The sequence below is a fragment of the Lepisosteus oculatus genome, chromosome 29 (genome assembly GCF_040954835.1).
Source record: "Lepisosteus oculatus isolate fLepOcu1 chromosome 29, fLepOcu1.hap2, whole genome shotgun sequence".
Classification (NCBI taxonomy): Eukaryota; Metazoa; Chordata; class Actinopteri; order Semionotiformes; family Lepisosteidae; genus Lepisosteus; species Lepisosteus oculatus.
Genome location: NC_090724.1, coordinates 6,455,487 through 6,478,330, shown reverse-complemented (window position 1 = coordinate 6,478,330; position 22,844 = coordinate 6,455,487). Strand labels below are relative to the sequence as shown.

Genomic DNA, 22,844 nt, shown 5'->3' with positions numbered 1-22,844 from the left:
CAGCCCATTTCAGCGGCTGTCCCGCGTGATGAATCCTCCCGGCTCTTTCCCCTGCTGTCAGGCGCGGTCTTCATCGCTCACTGTGCCCACGCTGCCCTGCCCTTTCACACTGTGCGTGCACACGGAAGACTGGGAAAGTCAAAGCCTTGAGAGTTTTCCACTGGGATTAGACTGTGCAGATATGAGAAAGAACGAATCCAGGATAAATCATATCTGCCAAAACAGACGTGAGAATAGGCAGATGAACACAATGGGCTGTATTCATAAAACATTTGTGGGCCTGTAAATAAATAGGTGTCAAATATATGAGGCCTGATGCTGATCATGGCTGGAAACTGTTGTGTGACCGTGGAAACTATGAATCAGATCATTTCTGCAAATGCCAGTCCTTTACTGTCCAGATTCTGTATCTCATTTTGGTTCTGTGTTGCAGTGAATGCATAAAATGCCTCAGTAAATTAATTGACAGTATTTGGTTTCCATTGTCCAAGTCAGCTTGTTTCATTGAAGGATGTGGGACAATCCTATATTTATATTCCATGCTTTTGGCTCTGTTGAGGAATTGACTTCCAGTGTTTTCTTGACTTTTCCAGACCCTTGCACGCCGCCGCTCCACAGCTCCCTGCTCGCGTGTTTCACTATCCTCCTGACTTTCCAAACGTCTGGCACGCAAAGAGACCTTCACAAGTCTGCCTGAGCGAGCCTGGATTAGCTATTTTACTGTGCACGCTTCAGGAGTTTCCTGAGGTGTTTCAAATTGTAGGTCCTCAAGTGGGAGAAACGTTGCACACAAGTATTAAGGGGTAAATTAGGGTATTAACTGTACAGACCACGATCCCTTTCCTTAACTAGCTCGCCCAAACAGCTGGAGATGCCCTGGCCTTGCATCCTCTGCAAGCGTACAGTATTGGTTTCAAATTGACTCTTAAATTCCACTCCTGCGTTACTGGATGCCTCCACTTATAAATGGCCATCTACTGACTGACCCCAGCGACAGAAAATATTCCCTTTGCTTTTATAAATGAGAAGACATTTGGGGAGAGTATTAGCTGTGAAATCTTTTGGGTGCTTGAAGATCTCCAGGTTGCAGAGAGGAGCTGAGATTGCTCAGCCTGAAGGGCCGGAGGCGGTGCAGACGTTAGTTAAACTTTATATAGCAAAACCTTCAGCTCACGTCAGCCCTGCGATCACTGAGACTTCTGTGTAATTGCCCCGGCTCCCGAGTGTTTTCTCCCCAGCCCACAGTGCCGTTAGGACTGATTCTCGTAAGTGCTTCCTCTGCAGTCACCGAGTTCAAATACAGGCCAGGAACAAGTGAACTGTTTTTTTTTTGCTCATCTTACTCCTTTTTTATGATGGTGTTCGATTTGCTTCAGAGACGCGGTGGCGCAGTGGTTATCATGACCTCACAGCGCTGGGGGCCGAGAGTTCAATTCCTGGGGTGTTTTATCTGTGTGGGGTTTGTATCTTCTCCCTGTGTTCGAACTGAGGGAGGTGACCGGAGCACCGGGAGCAAAGACGTGCTAGTAGGCTAATTGGCTTCTGGGAAAATTAGCCCTGGTGTGTGTGTGTGTGTGTGTGTGTCCTTTCCGCTGGGCTGGTGTCCTTTCCAGGGTGTACCTCATCTTGTGCCCATTGCTTGCCCCCTTGCTGCTGTGTTGAATAAAGTGGTTAGAAAATGGGCAGATGGGTAAATTGGCCACCTGTGGATCACAACCCTTCCTACCCATCCTGCAACTCATTTTCTTTTAAGTTGAAAGAGAAAGTTGTTACATCGATCTGTATGCACCTTGGATGTTAGGAATCCCTGATTTTCGGGTATATTGCTTTCTTTTTAATTTTTTTGATGGTAGAGTCCCAAGCCTTTCATTTGTTTTTGAATGCTTGGAACTTGACGACTCCTTGGAAGGGCGTTTGGGTAACTTGAACCTGCAGCCCTTACAGTTATACTGGGGTGGCGGTGGCTCTGTGGCTCAGGATCTGCGCCTGTAGCTGGAAGGTTGCCAGTTCGTATCCCGCGGCCGGCAGAGGAATCCTACTCTGTTGGGCCCCTGAGCAAGGCCCTTAACCCCAGCTGCTCCAGGGGCGCCGTATAAATGGCTGACCCTGCACTCTGACCCCAAGCTCAAGTTGGGGTATGCAAAATTCCTAATGCAAGAAATTGTATATGGCCGATAAAGTGATCTTATCTTATACCGTATTCTCACAGTGCAGTAAATAAGAAGGAAGCTTTGTGTTGTGGGACAGATCTAAGCTGTGAGTTTTAGTTCGGTGTTAGTGAGCTCTGTTGTGAATGTAGCCTGCGAATACCTCAAAGGGAAGGTCATGGAGATGTCCAGGGGCGTGTGAGATGAGTGATCTCACCCTTTTGCGTCTTGTCACGAAAGCAGATCCGCACTCAGAATAGCTCCCTAACCCTTGTGCTATTGTTCTCTGCACACTCTGGGGGTGGTGGGCGTGAAGAGGTGACTGCACAGTGACTGAACTGCACAAGAATAGCTCCCTTCTTAATGTGGGCTCTCCTCCACTGGAGGATAGGTGCTTTGGGTTCAAACAACTGCTTCGCAGTAGGACAAGATTTTCTCATTCCAATCCTCTTAGGATTTACAACAGCAAGGCTAGATTTTCTTTTTCCAGTTCATACATACTGCAGTTAATCACACTAAACTGAAAAACAGTCAAATCTCTTTTGCGTGTCAAAAGAATCAAAAGAAATTGCAGTCTCTCTTTATGGATATTTCATTAATACATTATTAGGTGCCAGTGCATGATGTCAAGTGTATAAAAAGGAAATGGATAGTGCTGTGTGTGAAAAGAATTATTCCTCAGTTGGTATTTCTTTATCAACAAAGAAACAGCCACTTTGCCCATGGCTGAGCAAAGACTCCAGATCTATAAACATTTTTCAGGTTCCTGTACATAGTAGCATAGAACAGAAAAAAGTGTTACAGGTATTGAAAGCACTTTAGATATTAAGTCTCCGTGGCTTGTATTTTTGTGTTGTATTTTCTAAATTCTACTGAACAAATTGAAATGTTGTACTGTCTGTTAGCAAACATTGTCCAAAATTAACTTGGGATGGGGGGTAATTCTGACTCACTGGAAAATTACTAATGTCGCACGTATGTATAAAAGAGTGACAACAAAACCGACTAATTGTAGACTTACTCCTTTTCTGTCTAAGGTTATGGAAATGATAATAAGCCCTGAACAATAGGATGCAAGTCTTGCTTTGCTAACTTGTATTGCCCAGCAGATGCAATGGACGTGTACAGAGCATCTCATCCAGTCTATTCAGACTCTCAGAAGGCTTTTGATAAAATCCCTTATAAAAAATGTTTTTTTTTATTACTGGTAGTAGACATTCAAAGTAATGCGTGAGAACAGTAGCTGGTTTACACCCAGGGCTGTGTGAGTATGGACCAAGCAACCCAGCCGTGTTGTGGAAGTCTGGATTATTTCATGAAATGACAGGGCAAGGTACTCGGATCAATTAGCTGCTAGCTACCAAACAGGCTCGAAAGGCAGAAGGGTCTCCTCTTGTCTGTAACCTTTCTTATGTTGTTATAAGTCTCCTGTAACAACAGCTTCATGTCAAAATGAAACTAATTGCCAGTGATATGTTATTCTGTCATCACTTGTCATTTCTGTGCCCTTTCTCTATTTGCATTTGCTAAATTTGGCTTGTTTGTTCAGCCTTCAATCCAGATCTCATCTGTACAAGACTTGGGTCCTGACAAGACACTAACACCTCTTTTTTCCCCCCAAATTGAAAAGAACCCGATGCAAAGAAATGTTTAGCAAGCACTTAAATAAGAGGTGTGTGACCGACCTGTACCTTGTGAGAACCAGTGGTTTATTTCACTTTCTAGTGAGGGGATCCGATCGCCCCGAAAGATACAGTACCCATACAGTTATTCACTTTGGATCTGACCATGGGCAGAGACTACAGGCTGGTTCTGGTATTTGGACTGGGTTCGGTCTTGGTGGAAGGGGCTCTGTGTCAATTCAGTGTGAGTGGCTACTGGCCACCTGCGTTAACACATCGTGACATCTGTTCCTGGAAACAAGGGGGCGCAGGCTGATGTCCCATTACTCAAGAGCTGCAAATTAGGAGAGCAACTAGGCTATTTACAGCCGCCCAGATTAGTCATACGTGAGCCTGCAAATACTGATCTGATAATCACACTTACTGCTGGAACTATAGATTGGGCATCCAGCAGCTTTCTCGGCCCGGTTATTATTTTTAATCAGATTGCCCACTTTTCTGGCAGAGGAGGAAGGCACGCATGCTGACCTCTGATTGCGGGGGTCGTATTCGGCAGCAGAGTCCCTCTATGGTCCCGCCGCCTTCTTGAAAAAGACCAAAGGCGTTTATATTGATTTTGAGTAACGTGCAGTTCTCATCTTGCCCTGTTAGCGCTGGTTAGAGAAGCGATTAATTTTAAGATTTAGTGCAAAGTCATTTCAATAGTGGGTAGAAGTGAGAACATTTCTCTTCCTGGACTGGTTGTGGGGTGTGGGAGAGTAAATGGATTATATATTATGTGATATATTTGTAATGACAGCGGATGAAGGCTGTGTACCTTTTCTGCTGGAATAAAGCTGTCAGGTGCTGCTGACATGAGCCTTCTGTAGAGAATATTAGCTTATTTGTAGGCTTCATATTTTTTGGTGGCTTTAAATTTGGGTTTTAACTTCCCCATGGCAGTTGTGTGAGCCATCCAGCTGTTACTAAGAACTCCTCTTTTCCAAGAAAATAAGAACTGGTAAGTATCTTATACAGAATAAAAACTGTGAAGAGACTCTTACCTCTTCTTTGTTTACAATTTAAGAATCGGCAGTTATTTCTTATTATATACCCATGCAATTTGCAATTTCGAGTTGCCAGTTGTGGCTTTTACATTCCAACCCCAGTACCCACACAGGCAGCAGGAGGAGATGCAGACAGGCTCTCCAACTCTCCAACCCAGTGTCCTGGCCAAGTTTCCCCCTGGCCTTTACCAGTCATGACCTACTAATAATCCCCCTCTCTGAACTGGCTTCATCACTCTGCTCTCCTCCCCACTGAGAGCTGGTGTGTGGGGAGTGTACTGGTGCAATTGTGCTGCCGTCGCATCATCCAGGTGGGGCTGCACACTGGTGGGAGTGGAGGGGATCCCCATTACCTGTAAAGAGCTTTGAGTGGAGTGTCCAGAAAAGCCATTTATAAGTGTAAGCAATTATTAGTATTATTACCGGAAAATCTAGAAAACTGAAATCTACTGAAAACACTACCTCACAGCTCTTGGATCCTGGGTGATTCTGGACTGAGGCTCATTCTGTGTGGAGTGTGCATGTCTCCTCTTAAGGTTTGTGAGTTTTCTCTGGTGCTTCACTTTCCTTTCACCTTTAACAGGGAAGCAGCCCAGGTTGATTGGTGTCCCTGAGCTGTTTGTGTGCCATGTGCCCACTCTGCGGTGGTAATCATCTTTGTGGCCATTGCTTCTGGGACTGGCTCCCCTGACCACCAGCAGGACAAAGGAGCTCGCCGAGGATGCTGGGGAGGGTTTCCAGGCCTGAAACCATCATGGAAAACTGTAACGGAAAAATGTAGATGGGATTGTTTGTATAGAGACAGTGTAAATTTGTCCTAATTATATTGAACCAGTTTGGAGATCTGTGGTTTAAAAGGGATTCGAGCCTCCGGTCAGTTACTGTACATGCACAACAGAGAAAAACTGCTTTTAGTAACTGATATTGTCAACCTTTAAGATTGTCTTGTGCTGGTACATCGTTACACTACGAAGAGGTGTCTCGGCATCCTTAGCAATAATGAGCTGCTGTTGAAGATGCCATTAATCTCCCAGATTTTATTTATTTTTGTTGGAGGATGTCTCCCTCTTAAATTCCCTCCACGGTTTGCCATGCTTGGCTGGCATCGGGGAGCAGATAAAATAAAATTAATTCTGCATGATTGATACCTCTTTACAGCCTGTGATATCATAAAGCCATTTGAAACAAGATGAGGGAATTAAGTAAACAAGTGTCTGTGTGATTTGTCTCTGGGTGTTTTTGCATGGGTCTTAAGCTTGTCTAGCTAAGTGTGTGGCTGACATTTTTGTGTAGTGCCTTAAGGCACAATCGGGTTACCCAAACACTTCATAGTGAAGCCTGCAGTCACACACTTACAGTAGTGCCAGTAATGGGCTCCTGGGGAAACAGGCCCTGGTGTGTGTGTGTGTCCACCCTGCAATTGACTGGACCCCACCTTATGCCCATTGCTTGCTGGGATAGATTGGAGGAAGTGTTACAAAAGAGTGTTGTCAAGTATTTACAAGCCCCTCGATCCCTCAGAGGCAGCCCAGTCGGGCTGATTTATTCAGGGAAGGCTCCTCCTGCTCCTGGTTTGTGTTGCTCTGGCGCTTTTTCTGAACCCTTGGGCCCAGATGCAGCCTCTGCAATCAATCCTCGGGGTACTGTCTGGGTGGAGTTTGCATGTTCTCCCCGTGTTCACGTGGGTTTCCCCCCCACAGTCCAAAGACATGCTGGTCACTGAAATGGCTGCTGTTTCTCTGGGATGCCGATCTCATCAATTCCCACCCCCCCCCCTCCCCAAATTTTCTGTGCTGTTGGAATAAAGAAGCAGTTATCCCAGAGCCAGGCCAGGGACTCGGCTGTTTCCCACGAGCACCTGTTTGTTTTGGGAGGAAGCAACGTTTCATCGATGAGCGGCAGTCGGCGCAGGGAGCGTGCGATGGGCCTGCTGGTGATTACGCAGGGCAGCCCCCTGTTGTCCCTGGAGCCCCATCAATAACGGTAATGATGATGGAGCTCCCATTAAATTAACCTTCGCAGTGCGGCAGCGGCCTATTAGTTATCACGGCCCCAGCACCCAGGCTGACTGAACAAAACCATCCATTATGACCCAGGACCCTTTAGTGTGTCCCCTGGGGGAAAACGCAGGGAGTGTCTCCGCTGAAAGCCTTCGCAGTTTTTATTGACCGTGTTCCTCCGCCCGCTCTGTTAACTCAGGCACTGCTGCGTGTGCGTCTGCATCAGGCCCTGCGCAGAGCCGGGCTGCTGTTCCCGAACGGGGCCTGTGCGCGGCTGCTCTGGCGTGACTGCGTTCCCCCGGCCGTCACCTCTGTGGTTTTATCTTGCTGGCGCTCTGTCATGTTGAATTCTTCAGTGCCTGGTTGCCCCCGTGTTCATGCGGGGTAAAAATCAATACCGTTAACAGTCACAGGGCCGCTGGGAATACCTGTCGCCAACCTGCATGTCGGTTCTTTTTCTGTCTCCCGCCATCAGTCCCAGCTGTCCAGTTCTTCCACAGAGTGACGCACTTCAGTGGGGTTGTAGTGAGGACTAGTGCCATCCCTGGGCTCAGCGGGAGGCTCTCTACTCCTAGAAGTGAGCTGAAGGCTACGGTTCAAGGTCGTGGGCTCACCAGCTCTGGTCCTGCAGGCCCACCAGTCTTATAGATCAGCTGTTCCTAAAGACTGGGAACATGTGTAAGGTGTTGAAATAAACAGGGAAGAGAACTTGGGTCTTTGAGGACTGAAGGGTGATCTTTTTCTCCCAAAATATGTCTCCTTTATTTAACAAATCAGCTGCTAAATGGATCACCACCGAGTTGCTTTACATCTTCAGACTGTTCACAGCCAGGGTTGGTTTTGGCTGACAGAAAAGCTAACTAACAGTGGTCAGCATTTCTGCCTCGCCATGCTGGGCCTCTCTTTTCAATTCTTGGGGGTGCTGTCTGTGTGGAGTTTGTATGTTCTGCTTGCATTCACATGGGTTTCCTCCCTAAGTCTAAAGACATGCTGGTAGGTGAATTGGCTTCTGGGCAAATTGACCCTGATGTGGGCGTTTCTGTACGTGCCTTGCAAGGGTCTGGTGTCCCGCCCAGGGTGTGTCCTGCCTTGTGCCCATTGCTTGCTGGGATAGGCTCCAGCTCCCCCTGAATTGGATGAAGTGGGTCAGACGACAGCTGGCTGGATGAATGCTGGCAAGTATAAATGCTGTAGTGCTCTATTGGAAGTGCATGAATTATATCAATGTTATGTGTATGTAACTGAAGGCTCTTGTCAGGGGACGCTCACCGCAGATCTGGGGAGCCAGGGCCGTGTCTCAGGGGTGCCAAGTGGTGGTGTCCTGGAATTCTGTCATTGGAGGGACGAGGAACTGACAGACATGATCCGAACAGCTGCCCTGTGATCTGTGTTCATGGAGGTCAGGGTAATGGCAGTGGCAGAGAGGGGGATAAATTCTGCAACGATGAATGATTTCGAAGAAGCAGGAAGAGAAGGAGGCTGACAGGACAGCCCAGTGACTGATCACAGGATGTCCTGCCTCCATTTCAGTCTGCTGCTAATCAGGACCAGGGGTGATTAAAATGCTGGGTTTAGAAACTTAGGAGGGAGGGCTTTCTCTATGATCCAAGCTACAGTGTGAAAGGGAACACAATGCTGAGACGACTCTGCTTCCCTCTCTAGGAGGTGTAAGATACTCAAACAAACCCTTTTTTCCCCACAGTACACAGGTTTTTTTTCTAAATAAACAACACCATAAAAAAACTGAATTGTTATCATTCAGTAGATGCTCTTTTTACCAAAAAAAAATGCTTTAAAATATACAAAATTGTGAATATGTAGAGTTATTTTAGGCTTTATGCTTTTCCTTAATGTAGGCTGATGTCAAGCTTTTTCTTTTTTCTTTGTATCTTTTATTATACAAAAACGTTTTCCTTTATTTGAGAGGTTATTGCTTTGTGAGCAGTGGGTTAGCTCCTTAAAGTAGCTTGATCTTAAGAACCAAATTCTGTTTTCTTTTTATTCCATGTTGATTTATTGTATTTAATTAAATCATAGATTCCTTTCATGGCTTTATTAAATACAATCGTTTCATCTTTTTTCCCCGAGGCAAGAATTCTGTTTAATTAATGTCATATATTACATTCAGTATTTTCAGTCATCTCAAGTTAGGATCTGATTACATATTCAACATTAATATTCTTTTACAATCGAAGCCTTATTTGCTATGTTGGTACTACTTTTCATTCATCTTGTTTAAATAGTTTAAGAATAGCGCGACTTTTCTTAAGTTTTCGAAAAGTTTGGGAAAAGTTTTCAACTAGCAATCATCGCGCCTCGGATACACCCCATAGGCTACAATACTACCACCTTTCTGTTTGATTTCCTCACCGGTTCGTATCGCACTTTGGATTGTAAGTTAAATAATTAATTCTTTATCGCTGTTTCTATTCAAAATGTAGTATTCCCTTCTAACCAGTTAACTATCGCAGCGTCACACTGAGCTCGTTAGTGAGTTGGAGAAACACGTGCGTCACACTGAGCTCGGCGCTTCATCAGTGAGCTTCAGAGCGTTGCGCAACACCAAAATACTTCCCCTGACTGGCGGCCTACACATCTTTCCCCCTGAAGTTAGTGTTTGCTGCAGCAGTCGTTTAGCATGGCAAATCACGCTCTAAATAACAGAGATTAATGCGTCCAGCAACTAATATATTCATTAAGTGTCGAAGTGGGCGGAATAAGCACGCTGCCTTTAATGAGACAAGGTGTCAGATGATGTATCGGACCACCCCTCTGTCCTGTTCATGATTATTTAGGCGTGTCGACCCCTTCCAGCTTCTCCACATGTAAGTGCATTTTCTTTTGTCTTATAACTAAACTAATTCATTATTATTATTGTTGTTGGTTGCGAACTTTGGTTTGCAAAACCCGATATAATGAGATGTCTAAATGTCACTGGCACTAAAAAAAACAACAACTCTGAAATGTAATAACGCGCTGTCAGACATCTCAAAGATCAGGGCATTGCAGACGCCAGCCAAGACTTTGTCTTAAAAAGTACTCCCATGTGATTGTTGTTTTAATGCCGGCGTCTGGAGCTGCGCTCTTAGTAGAGCTTGAATGACTGGTGGCGGCGACCCCGGTGTGTGTGTGTGAGAGAGAGAGAGCGCTGATGGCACGATGTCACAGACCTCAGCCAGCACCCAAAGGACATTTCAATGCAGGCGAACGTCCTGTGCGCTCTGAATGTCTCTCGGCCTTTTTTTTTTTGTTCTGTACCGGCATTGCACTGTTGTGTGCAAAAGCCACTGAAACAGAAAAAAAACAACTAAAGCCCCTGTTGTCTTAAACCTGTTGAAGCACAGAAATCACCAAGGCTAACGGGAAAACAAAAAAATGACACGTTTCAAAGCACCCGATCTCACCGAAAGCGTCAGAGAAATCCATCAGCTTTTCCCAGCGTGCCAGGGCTGTCTTTTCACTCGAAATAATTCATTAACAAATTAAAGGCACATCTGCTTCGGGCGAGAAGGAAAGATCAGCGGCTGTAGGTCTCTCCTACCGATCGCCAGGCTGTCGGGAGTAGTTTATTTGCCGTTTGCACATGTACAGTGGGATTCCGATTCGCGCCGATCTCCAGGACATGCACAGTACAACAGGCAACCCCACACAAGGTAGACAGTACATTGCAAAACAGTACATAATAATAACGGTATGTACAGACAATAAGTCAACAGAACAATACGTTGTAGCCAAGTGTAAAGTCCAGAGCGCAGCGGTGCTTCTGTTCTGAGGCACTGCACAATTAGCTGTTGAGGATGCGCACTGCAGTAGGGTAGAAGCAGTTCTTGAGTCTAGTGCTCAGTGCTCTAACAGTGCGGTACCGCTGGCCACAGTGCAGGGGGGAGAAGAGTTTGTGGTTGGGATCCTAAATAATGGATCGGGTTTGATTGCGACAGCGGATGGTGGGCATCTCATCAATCGATGGAAAGTCGCATCCTGTAGTCCTCTGTGCTGTAGCCAAATCCCCTTGTAGCGCGCATTTTGCCATGTAAGATAGTACTGCCGTACCATACAGTGATGCCACTAGTATGGACCCTTTCTGCGGTGCTGCGGTAAATGGTTGTGTGTTCAGAGGGCAGGAGACAAACGGCAGACAGGGTCAGGTCAGAGGGATGACCTAGGTTCATGGGTAAAACATGGAGGACAGTATTTATTGGTAACTTTGGTTGTTTGAGCTCCGGCGTGTTTCTCATTTACCATAGAAAAACAGCGGTATGTTGCTTTTCAGCTGCTGGTGGGGGCTAAATCACCAAGCGGCGGATCCGAGCTGATAAGACCTAACGGGAGCATCAGAGCGATGGAAGCCGGTCGCTGCGCTGGTTACTGGGCGGTGAAATTTGTAGTTCGCCGGCGCCTCGGTTTCGCTCAGTGATAAATGAGCTTTCCTCCCCGGCAAAGCGTATTACAGCCCGCTCTGAAGATGGATGGCACGGAGATTTGTGTGTGTAGGTGCTGGGGGGGGAGGTTGGGGTGGTTAAAGGGAACCAAACAGATGATGGGGGGGGGGGGGGGTGTCCCGATAACGTATGAGCGCAAGGAAATTAAAACTCGGGCCAAGATCTCAAAATCTACATTTTATTGGGGGGGTGAGTGATGAAAAATCCAAACCAATTTGCATTTGTAATGCATTTGCCTCTATGGAGAGGCTAGTTGAAGATTAGTGTGTTGTCGTATCGCTTAACTTCATTTTCGTTCCTCTGGGTTGTACACTGCTCCCTTCACCGCTCAGCGTCAGGTCTGGCAGGCGAACCCAGCCTTACCGCCGCGGTGGCCGGTGGGATTCGTCTCGCAGGACCCCCAGTCTCTGTGCAAATGGGGAAGCGAGCCTGCGCTGGCCTACAGGAGGACGGAAGGAGAAGAAAAGTCATTCTGGGTATTTTAAGGATCTTGCCTGCACAAAGGAACGCCCCCATATCCCAAGGCCCTCTCCACAAAGAGCTGTCCGCTATTAATTGCAACAATCCATCCATCGGTTTTCAGTAACTGCTTAGTTCATCACAGCGCGGCGGTGAGGCGTGGGCACTGGAGGGGAGCCAATTCAGAGAGACGGCAGTGAACGTCGACACCACGCCTTTTTGAGCTGTGGGAGGAAACCAAAAGACATGGTGGAAACAGAACATGCAAACTCCACACAGTAGGTGGCACCGCCTGGAATTGACCCCAAGACCCAAGAACTGTGAGGCAACTGCACTCACTCCAGCCCCACCATCTCGCCCTCGTCAAAAGCCCATCAATTAAAAGCCAATTAAGTTGGTTTCAAAGGAGCCCCATCCCCCTATATTAGCTTCGTCAAGTCCTAGTACTTATTTTGCTCTTTTAAAGAGCAATAGGATGATTGATTTCTTCTTTCCTGATTTGAAGTGGCAGTAATTGCTCCAGAAGTATCATTTAATTACTTTAAGTGCCATTTTAATGAGAAGCCAAATAATTGCTTTCGACCTGGCTTGCAAAATTGGGTAGCAGGTTTCAGGAAGTTTGGTGGGTGTGACTGAGGGAGTTGGCGTGTGAGCGTGACAGTGCTCTCAGATCCACTGAAACCCCTGAGGTCTATATGAGGTGTCGATGGTTGGAGCTGTGCTGTTTTTTCCTAATTTAAATAGCTGTAAATCCTGCTGGCAGAACACTCCTGAGGTTTTTGGTGAAGTTCATACCGTTGAACAGTCTGTGAGAAGTTATAGTTTTGTCCTTAATTAAGTCACTGCGGTTAGAAAGGGCAAAATGTGAGATTCCTAATAATTATTTGGTAACTTAAGTTAACAAAGAACTAAATCTCCACTTTCCCCCATGAGACCAGAAGAGAGAAGATATCAAGGAGTTTCTAATTGGGTGGTTTAATTTCGAAGGCTCTGGGCTTAGTGATGGGGATGGAGATTCTGATTGAAAACAGAAGCAATGTTTTTTTTCTCGTTACTGCTATCCCCACTTTTAATGAGAGCAGATAAAAATGATATACTACAGCAATATAACAGACTGTGTCTCTGGCTCAATTGTCTTTGCCTTTACTTTTACTTTTATTTTTGTTTTCAAAAGAACTGTTCTCAATATTTTACAGCTTCCCAAGTTTATATGCTTGAGATCATCCACAGAGGGCCTTTTAATTAAGAGTGGTATTTTAAGTAAGAAGCAGAAAAAAACAGGCTTCCTTTCCCCATTAAGGTATATTGTCTTGAGAAGATCTCCTTGTGTGGAATAAGTAACAAATCCGAACATCACTTTGGTTCTTTTCAGGAGTAATTTTATGTATGTGGATCCTGAAAGCCTATTCACAGCCTCTGCTTTGTAAAAACTAGGTTAGGATTCACTTAAAGTTAGAGTCTGGGGTAGCTTTTGGATAGTTACTTTAGGATATGTGTGTAGAAGTATTAGGATACACTGGAAGCCAGACGGATTCCCAGTTTGAACTGGCATATCAGAATATGCTTCCCAAATCCATGGTTGACTTCAGTAAACTTACAGAATTTCTTAAAATTACTTCTCCGGCTAAAATATTTTACATTCCTAGGTTTAGGAGAAAAGAATGACCTACATTCTCAAGCTGCTGAAGCTGATAGCCAAGCTGGCTTCCATATACAAAATGTACAGAGGAGATCCTCAAATCGATTAGTTAGATGGGTCCAAGACCCTCTCCTTATTTGTCAACATTCTTCTGTTGTTCCGATGGTTGCTTCAGTCCTAAGTTATTGCTGTAACTGTATTTCTCGATGGCAGTGTATCTCCCTTGGTTCCTGGGAGGAATCAATTAAAAGAGGTATTCCCGAGATGATCAGAGGGAAGATGTGATAGTTCTTCAGTGAAGGGTACAGGTAATTTATTCTAGCAGGATTAAATGAGCGCAGAAATGCCTCTGAGCAGCTAGCCAGCAGCCTCTGGTAAACATGCATAAAGTAACTGTTTAAAGCTGTTTACTTATGAACAACTGACAGTATATAAATATTACACTCTGCAGTAAACCAAAGCTTTTTCCACTACCTTAATACGCTCTTATGTAAATGCTTGTGCATATACATTTTTAATCAAGTGTCTCTCAGGATTTATTTTGGAAAACATGCCCCCTGTCCGCTCTGTCTTTGTGTTTTCGGATTCCTATGTGCAGACCTCTCTGAAAGAGATCACTGCACGCGCTCCTTACTGCTGCTATCGATTGCTGTTTTTTTGTGTTGCTAGAACTGTGCCTTTACTTAAGGTCGTGCCGGTGCACTGTGGTTCCTCCACTCCAGTCTGCGTGCAGCAGAGATAAATTAATAAGGTTTTCATCAGACAGGTCTGTCTGAATAGTAACAAGATCAAAATCAAATAACTGCCAAACAACCACATACTCCTTTGGGTTCTGGCCTTCGGTCCACCAATATCTCAAAACACTAAGTTACCGAAACTGAACCCAGCTCAGCAGTGAATAAATAGACTAGTACTGCCTGAACTAAGTGAATCCCTGTGGCTTTTGTAGCACTATGTTAACAAGGTAGCATTCTGTGCTGGGATTATTTTTTTCCACAATCGCAGTGTGTCTAATGTTTTGCTCTTAGTCTGTTTTTACTATGTTCTTGCAGTAATTGCTATTGATTAACATGCTCAAATTAAATGTGATGGTACCTGTGACCCAATGGAGGAGTAAATACCCTTGCAGACAATCACTTAGCTGGTGCTGATGGTGTATAAGGAGCTGTGTCATGAGAGCTGGGCTCCAGTGCTGCCTGATGATCTGGGTTGCTCTCATGGGGATGAACTGGGCAGGTGTCGGGGAGGTGCGTACTGTGCAAGAGTGTAAGGGTTAACAGTGGGGTGGAGATAGAATCTGCAGTTCAGTACAGAGACGTAGCAAAGGTAGTCCTTGATGTCAAAGCTAATAGTCGGCATTAAATCACTCTGCTGCATGCTGCTGAGATGGGAATTTTGATCTGCACGTTTAGTTGAGCAGAATTGAAGATTCCCTGTTCTGGTGTATTTTGTCCATCTTGGTGCTAATGCACGACAGTAGCCCACAACACAGAGGGTATCAAAACACCTCATTAATCTCCCCCTAAATGAGTGCCTGAAGCCAGAGTTAGCAGAGGCGCAGTGAGTGAAAGAGAATCTCTCCTGTGTCAGCGCTAAATTCAGGGAAGGGGAGCGACTGTTGTGTATTTGTCAAACTGGAGTGACATTGCAGCCAGTTAGAGCAGACCTGTGGCTGTGGTTTTCACCTTCGGGGTAATAAAGGGAAAAGTAAGCACGATGGAAGGAGAGAAAATATCGACAGCGCAGTGGTGTCTGTGCTTGATACGGGACGGCCGAGGAAGAAAGAATTCAACCTCAATCACCTTCGCCGGGCACAAGGAGGAAATGAACCTGTCTCCTCTCCTTGCCTTCTGCTCAGCCCGTTCCCCCGGAGGCAGAAGAAGAACCCTGTGGCTTTGGGGATGTGGATCCACTGTACTCTTCTACTCTGACAAAAGGAGCACATGGTTCTGAAGGGCACTGTGCTGATTGGGGATTAGCATGGTGTTTTGTTGGGCTTCCTTGTCTCTTGGACTCCCGAAATTTCGAAATCTCTGTAGGATCATTCCACCTGATGCAAATGTGCATGTTCTTTTTAATGCCGCCTTAAATATTGCCCACTGTTGCTTTCATAATTGGTTTAATGGTCTGTTTTTTTATATAGTTGTTTTCTTAGTCATGTTGTTTTATTTGCTATGTGCTGTACAGTATGTTGCACCGCTTGCTGCTTAGACTTGCAGATTGCACCGGCTTTCTGTGGCTCTCAGCTTCTGTTGCTGCTCATAATGTTGGACCTATGCTTTTTTTAGTGTGTCTGAGGGATAGAGCACCAGGGTGCGGTAGGCAGTTTGGCAGATTGATTGCTATTGGGCTAAAATGTATTTGGATGAAGAGGCTTGCAGTACAACATCCTGGGTGGAGCGGTGGCTCTGTGGCTCAGGATCTGGGCCTGTGGCTGGAAATTTGCTGGTTCAAATCCCGTGGACGGCAGAGGAATCCTACTCCGTTGGGCCCCTGAGCAAGGGCCTTAACCCCAGCTGCTCCAGGGGCGCCGTACAATGGCTGACACTGCGCTCTGACCCCAAGCTCCTCTCCCTGTCTGTGTCTCATGGAGAGCAAGCTGGGGTATGCGAAAAGACAATTCCTAATGCAAGAAATTGTAAAGGGTTAATAAAGTGATGTTATTATTATCCTATATACAAGCACAGTATCTTATCAACCTGATTCTTGTGTTTTGAGATGTTAGGATTATATGAACTAGTTTTAACCCAGAAATACAGGCTCGATTTTCTTCTTGAAGGGACACAACTCCTTTCTTCTTAGAGGGCAGAGAAAAGTTAGGCGGAGGAAGGTCTTTTGGAAACTGTAAAGGTTAATGAGCTGCGCTTGCTTTTAAGAGCAAAGCGCGACACAGTGCTCTTTACGGAAGACGAGCTGCTCAGGGCCCGAGGGCGGCGGGGGGGGTAATGACACCTCTCGGATCTCATTATCGGGGTTACTGACTCGACTGGGCCACCTGCTTTCCCTGGTTAATGGGCGCAGAGGTGGGTGGGCCGGCGCCTGGGGAATCGGCTTGCAGACGGGCTGTGTAGCAGGGCTCAGAGCGCCGAGCCAGCTACAGGGGTGACATCACCCCCAGTCTGAACTCTTGACAGTGTAAGTCTCTGCGGTGACACGGGACCAGGTCTATGGTGGTCTAGTGGGTTGTGGTGGATACAATTTCATGCCGGCAGCCATATCACCCTGCAGCTCCCAGCTGGCAGCCCCACTGAAGGCTCAGCAGCTGTGAGCCTGGTCAGTACCTGGGTGGGAGCCTCCTGGGAAAAACTAAGGTTGCTGCTGGAAGAGGTGTTAGTGGGGCCAGCAGGGGGCGCTCACCCTGCAGTCTGTGTGGGTCCTAATGCCCCAGTATAGCGACAGGGACACTATGCTGTAAAAAGCTGCTGTCCTTCAGATGAGACGTAAAACCGAGGTCCTGACTCTCTGTGGTCATTAAAAATCCCAGGCTGTTTCTCAGAAAGAGTAGGGGTGTTACCCTGGTGTCCTGGCCAAATTTCCCCCTGGCCTTTACCAGTCATGTCCTCCCAATAATCCCCATCTCTGAACTGGCTTCATCACTCTGCTCTCCTCCCCACTGAGAGCTGGTGTGTGGGAGCGTACTGGCGCATCATCCAGAGTACAAGGATGTGGTGGAGGGGGGTACAGACTGGTGGTGGAGGGGATCCCCATTACCTGTAAAGCGCTTTGAGTGGAATGTCCAGAAAAGCGCTATATAAGTGTAAGCAATGATTAAATTATTATTATTATCCATTGTCTTGGGAGTGGTGCCATGTGTGCCCAGAACCCGGAGCCCGGGAGGAACCAGGATTGTGTCCCGGCCGGAGCAGGGAGAGGTGTGCTCGTCACATGTACTTCTTGCACAGAGTGCACACAATGCGCAATTTCAGACAGGTGGCGATACAGCTCCAGTGGTGCTCGCTTGCTGTTATGCAGGTGCTCACATATAAAGGAGTCAGCAGGCTAAAAGCAGCCAAGGACAGAAAGCTCGCTTTGTTCTTGAAGTGACAGGCTGTTGTAAAGGGCATCTGCCCAGGCTGATCTGGAGAAATCTTCCATTTCCCGTTTCCTAAGATTATCCTCTATGTACGAGGTTAATATACCCTGCCGCCATCGCTCCTCAGGATTGGGTGAAGGTTAGTCATCTGACCGCTCAACGGCGCCCCCTGTCAGCAGCTTGTGTGAACTGACACATAGGCTGTGCTTGTTTAGTACATTAGTGTCATCAAGTAAATCAAAGGGGTGGAGGGGCAAAGGTGAGTTTGGATGGACTACGTGTTGCTTTTGTAAGATACATTATTGTATGTATTTAATTATAAAATCTTCATGACCTCCACCACATTCTGCACGCCACTTATTTCGATATTGTTTCAGTGATAAACGTGTCTGTGCCTTTCCAGGTGCTCGGTTTTCAGACTTGGTGGGGTTATTTCTGTAGCTTTTTTTTAAAAAAAATAGGCATGTTACAAATGGTTTCCAAATTCCAAGCGACAAATCTTCAATTCACATCCCACGTGCATCTCCTCCTTCATTCTCCGGACCTGCGCCTGGGTTCAGAGAGCCACCCACAGTAAGCCCCTGTGCGAGGCAGGTGGTCATCGGGCCATCTGTCCTGCCTCCTGCCTCTCTCCTGAACTGCTGCCCGTCACTGCTTCACCTTGGACAGGGCACAGCGCAGGCTGCAGTACGTACAGCGCCTGCTGTCAGTATCGCAGGTGATGCAGCTCCACAGGGCTGGAGATGATGGCGGGTCGTCTGCTCACTTGTCAGTGTCCTTGCTCTGGGACTATTAAGGGGGCTTTTTCGGGGCTTGAAGACGTACAAAGGTGGCGGCTGTATCCTTCTTTGTTTTCCATTGGCTTACCTGGGCAGTACCTTAATGTCCAGATGGAAGGAGACAAGAGCTCTGCGCGCTGCTGTTGCTCAGGCTAACAGCCCGTCCCTCAGTTTCTTGGAGGGTTTCAGAGGTCGATGTGGACTGAAAAGTGCTTCGGCGATTGAAGGAATACAGCCCGGCTTCTCGTCTGGTGCGGCAGGAATCATTACCGTCTGCGTGAGGGGCCGTGGACTCTGCTGGTCTGACTCGAGACTTCGAACACACGGCCCCCTGGTCTAGGTCGCTGCTGCTGCCCTTTTTCGGGTCTTTCCACCTTGTGTGTAGATTAAAAACACTTACATATTATACGGTATTTTCTATGCAAACAAACACCATCACGTCTACACGATGATCAAGGCGACAGGCCGTTTTCATCACCAGGCGGGGTTATTACATCGATCATTAGAAATTCAATTTGACTTCTATTTGTGGAATTAGGCGAAAAGCACGTACACCCCACCCTCACTTTCCCTTTTATAATTAGCACAAGACGTCTGGGTGGCTTGTTAAAAAATTTATGTCAGCTAGGCGGCAGCTCATTAAACGGTCAGATGTGAGCGGACGTCACCGGCAGAGGAGACACGGTTGCACGGTTTCGGGGGGGGACAAAATAAAATCACTCACATCCCTCCCAAAGGCGTATTTCCAAGTCTTCATCCCGTCGTTGTCACTCGCAGCCGGTGACGCCCGTCTCCTCCAAAATCCCGCTGGAGAGGAAGGACGGGGCTCGGGCTCCCGGCAGCAGGCCGGCAGATGGGCAGCCCGGTCCGTTTCAGGGGGCAGTGGGTAACGCAGCGTGTCCGTGGACCGCAGGTGCTGTCCGGTTTGTTTGTTTTTTGTTTGTTATTGCTTTCATTTCTCCTCCAGAGGGAACCACCTGCTAAACGTGTCTTTCGCCGACCCCCCACTCTGCACTCTCGCGGGGGGATACTACCAACGCCCAGGCAAATGGGGTCTTTCCTTTATATCGGCAAAAATAACAAGTCCGCAAGAATGTCTAGGATATAACATAGCACAGGGTGCCACACATTTCAGGGGTACCATATGAAAGGAAGCCTTACTATAAGCCTGAGTCTGTTGCCCTGGTTACAGGGGAACGTGGGCTGAGCACGCAGCGGGCGACAGCTGTAGAGGTTTCAGCACCTACTGTATAGACTCTGGTAAACCGTGTGTGAGAAAAGATGTGTTTATGATTGGATTTGACAGCCGTTCCGGGACAATCGCATAGCGTGCCAATCAGGAATGCAGGACTTTGCACGAGTAAAGATGTCTCAAACTTAAAAAAAAAACCAACAACCACCAAAAAAACAAACCTTTACTACAAAGCCATTAGCTAATACCGCAGGCTGCGGTCCAAACATTAAAAAGCCGGCCAGTGTTTCACTGAGGGGAATAGTTTTCGGGAAAGCCACGAGGCGCAATCAATTATCTTCTAATTAGCGAGGCAGGTGCATTTTGTAGTCATAGCAACGGTGTTGATGGCAGCCGAACAACAACAACAGCAACGATGATGATGACCACATCGACGGCGCTGGGATTCCTGATTTGTCTAGCGGTGTGGGCAGGACACACTGTCCAAGACCCAGACAAGGGCTGGAGTAGCCAGCGATTCGTGAATCTGAGTGCTTCACATAAAGCTTTCATTACAGTACAGAGCGTACTCGAATCTTTCAGTAAAGAGTTGTTCACTGTAGCGATAGTGACTTTTAAAAGGGCACAGGATACGCAGTGCTAACAAACAACCAAATGCTCCCCAGCAAAGAGATGTCCAAATACAGACTGAACGACCCAGCAAAGAAGTGTCTCGGTACAGACTGGACAAACCTCATGTTTATAAATGTGAAAACGCAGCAGACAGCGCCCCAATGTTGTTGTTTTAATGGTTCTGGTTACGCCAGTGTTGCAGCGCATATGAGATCTTATTTAAATATGAATTTGGGATTCACGGGCGACGCCCAGGGGTCATGCGCTCGGTGCTTGCTGGGATAGGCTCAGGCTCTCCAGCGACCCTGAACAAGATGAAGCGGTTAGAAAATGGATGAAAGAGAGGAATTTGGGATTCAAGTGCGTAAAGACGAGATCTGCATCTTTTACACCTTTCACACTTGGCAGTAATATAATAATAATAATAATAATAATAATTGCTTACACTTATATAGCGCTTTTTCTGGACACTCCACTCAAAGCGCTTTACAGGTAATGGGGACTCCCCTCCACCCCCACCAATGGTACTCCAGTACACAGCCACTGTGAACTGCAGGTTCCGAATTTACACGACCACTGGGTTCAATAATAATAATAATAATAATAATTAATAATAATAATAATTGGGACTTGGTTTGGAAATTCAAGTCGCCCAGGGAAGTGTGCCCCCTACTGGTCCACCAACAACTAAATGTATTTAAACGCACTTTTCTGAAGCTTTGTAACGGTTTGTCTGTCTTAAACCCCGATTATTGATTATGTTACCCCATGTTAACCACGGGAGTGACCTTTTTCTTACAGCACAACCGAGCTTGTGACCCTCCATCCATATTCAGCGTACTTATCACAGTGAGGGGCGCAGCGCCAAGCGCGTCAAGTACAAACCCAGCAGAATGGTTGAACCTGTTTTTTTATTTGTTCCTTTATTCTCCCAGCCCGTGATTCTGTTGGGGTTTTTTTTTGTCCTCCGTGGAAAGCGCCCGGGTTGCTTTAAGAGGCTGGCTGTTGGACTGGGCTCTGGTTAGGCAGATGGCCGCCCCAAGCAGGCACGCTGAGTGCAGCTCTATTATAAAGGGCTGCCAAGGGAGAAGTTTTGGGACTTCTGTTTGAGGATATCGAGAAATCATCCCCACGGCCAGCCACTACAAACCCCCCGAGCCTCAGGTAGGTGCGGCGTACAGACTGGTCTCTTATGAATGTGCTGCCGGTGCAGGTGAAGTTTTTGCGTGGTTAGGGTTTCAGTCCTTGTGTATTTCTTTTGAGGGCAGAATCTGCTACAGGTTTCGGAAAGGCAGCACCGGAGATGCGGGAGGCACCGAGTACGGAGTAAGAGTCAATAATGCAATTTTATTCGGAGAGGAGGGCGTTTATCGTGATGTGTTATTAATCCGTTTTCGTTTTTCTGCCGTATTTTGGAGAGACGCTTGTCGCTTGGTGTCTTACTGACTTTTAAAGGCTTTTAAAGTTTGAACATTTCGGAAATTTCAGTGTAATCTTTTTTTTGTATACTTTTTCGTCCTTTTTCGTTTGTAAATGTATATGCAAATATATCCGGCTGTGTCTGTGTTCATTTTAAAACTCTGACTACTGTAGATTATCTCACACTAAGAGATCAAATACTAATATCTCACATCGAGAGAGAAAATACTTCTGTGCATTCCCTATAATAACCCGCTGTTTTTAAAAAATGCAACTGCTTTTTAGCCCGTACTTACATTCTTGGTATTCAACGACGCAATTTGTCCAGTTCCTCTACTACCGTGTTTTAGTTCTGTTCAATAGATTATTGTAAATCACTGCGTCGCACAAAAAAAAATCGCTAGAATATAAACAATATTGCAGCACTAATACATCTCGTTGATCTGAAGTTGTTTTCCCTCGTAATTGCTCATCCAAAAAATGCCAAATCCCTATTAGCTAATCACAGAGTCTCTATGCCAAATTCCGGACGGAAAAGCTCCAAAGGCAGGGCTGATACTCTAGGTTTTAATTGCTGAGGGGAAAAAGTTCCAAGAAAAATAAACAGAAGTGTATCCATTTTCTGTTCTTGATGACGGATACCTTCTGTGAGAGCGATAATAGCTGCTGTGCATTGTTCTTGTTCGGGTACATTCTGTTCTAATTTTAATATCATAAAGCCCAGTTATTACAGTCATTGTTGTTATCGGACGCCTTTGCAACCGTGAGCTTTAATGTTCTTCCTAGTGCAATGGGATTGCTCGGCTGCGCTTTTCGCATTTCCTTAATTAGGGAATCTGGGCACAGTCTTAAAATAGACGGATCAATCTTCAGAAGGAGAGTGAGAAAGCTCCTAAAATTGTTGAAAAGATTTGGGTTTCACTTTTTTTTGCTGGGAAAATTGTCCTTTTTTACGTGTAGATCAAACAAGCTATTAACAGTTATAGCATCAGAATGGAGTCACATAGTTGCATAATCTGAAATGAGCTAATAAGCATGTAATTAATTGTGGTTAAGACTTTATGAATGGTCTGTTATAATATTTTGAGGAGTATGAAATGTACTTTTAGCAGAGAACATTTGCGCTGTATTAAACACATTGCAACACTTAAAAGGGTTTCTGTTTTTCCAAAAAGGAGCTCCTCTGTGTGTTGTTTATTAACACTGAGGTCTCCATTAATGCAAATTTCTTTCAAGGGCCTTTGTGGTACTTCAAAGCAATTTCCCCTGCTCTCCAAACTGTGGAGCGTGTGTTGGTATTCAGCTCGCATTTTGCGAAACCGCAACAGTGTAGCAACATTGTGGTGTTCAAAAAAAAAACATCACCAAGAAAAATTGGACCATTAAATTTTTTTTTGAATTGATTTAACAAAAAACGGCGAAAGAAATTGAATAAAATGCTTCAGGCTCTATGCATT

At 46.0% G+C, this 22,844-nt stretch overlaps 1 long non-coding RNA gene and 1 pseudogene across 2 annotated transcripts; both read right to left on the bottom strand.

The window, feature by feature from the left end:
* Positions 1–9,044: 9,044 nt before the first annotated feature.
* On the bottom strand, positions 9,045–9,177 carry LOC138225601 (U4 spliceosomal RNA; annotated as a pseudogene).
* Positions 9,178–11,418: 2,241 nt separating this feature from the next.
* LOC138225590 (uncharacterized) lies at positions 11,419–20,348 on the bottom strand. 2 transcript variants are annotated; one of them, XR_011184048.1, is made up of 3 exons: positions 18,889–20,348; positions 15,155–18,538; positions 11,419–11,693 (listed from the first exon to the last, which is right to left on the bottom strand). It is a non-coding gene; the product is annotated as an uncharacterized lncRNA (long non-coding RNA). The 2 variants fall into 2 exon arrangements; XR_011184047.1 differs by having other exon boundaries at positions 15,155–20,348.
* Between the last annotated feature and the right edge of the window lie 2,496 nt (positions 20,349–22,844).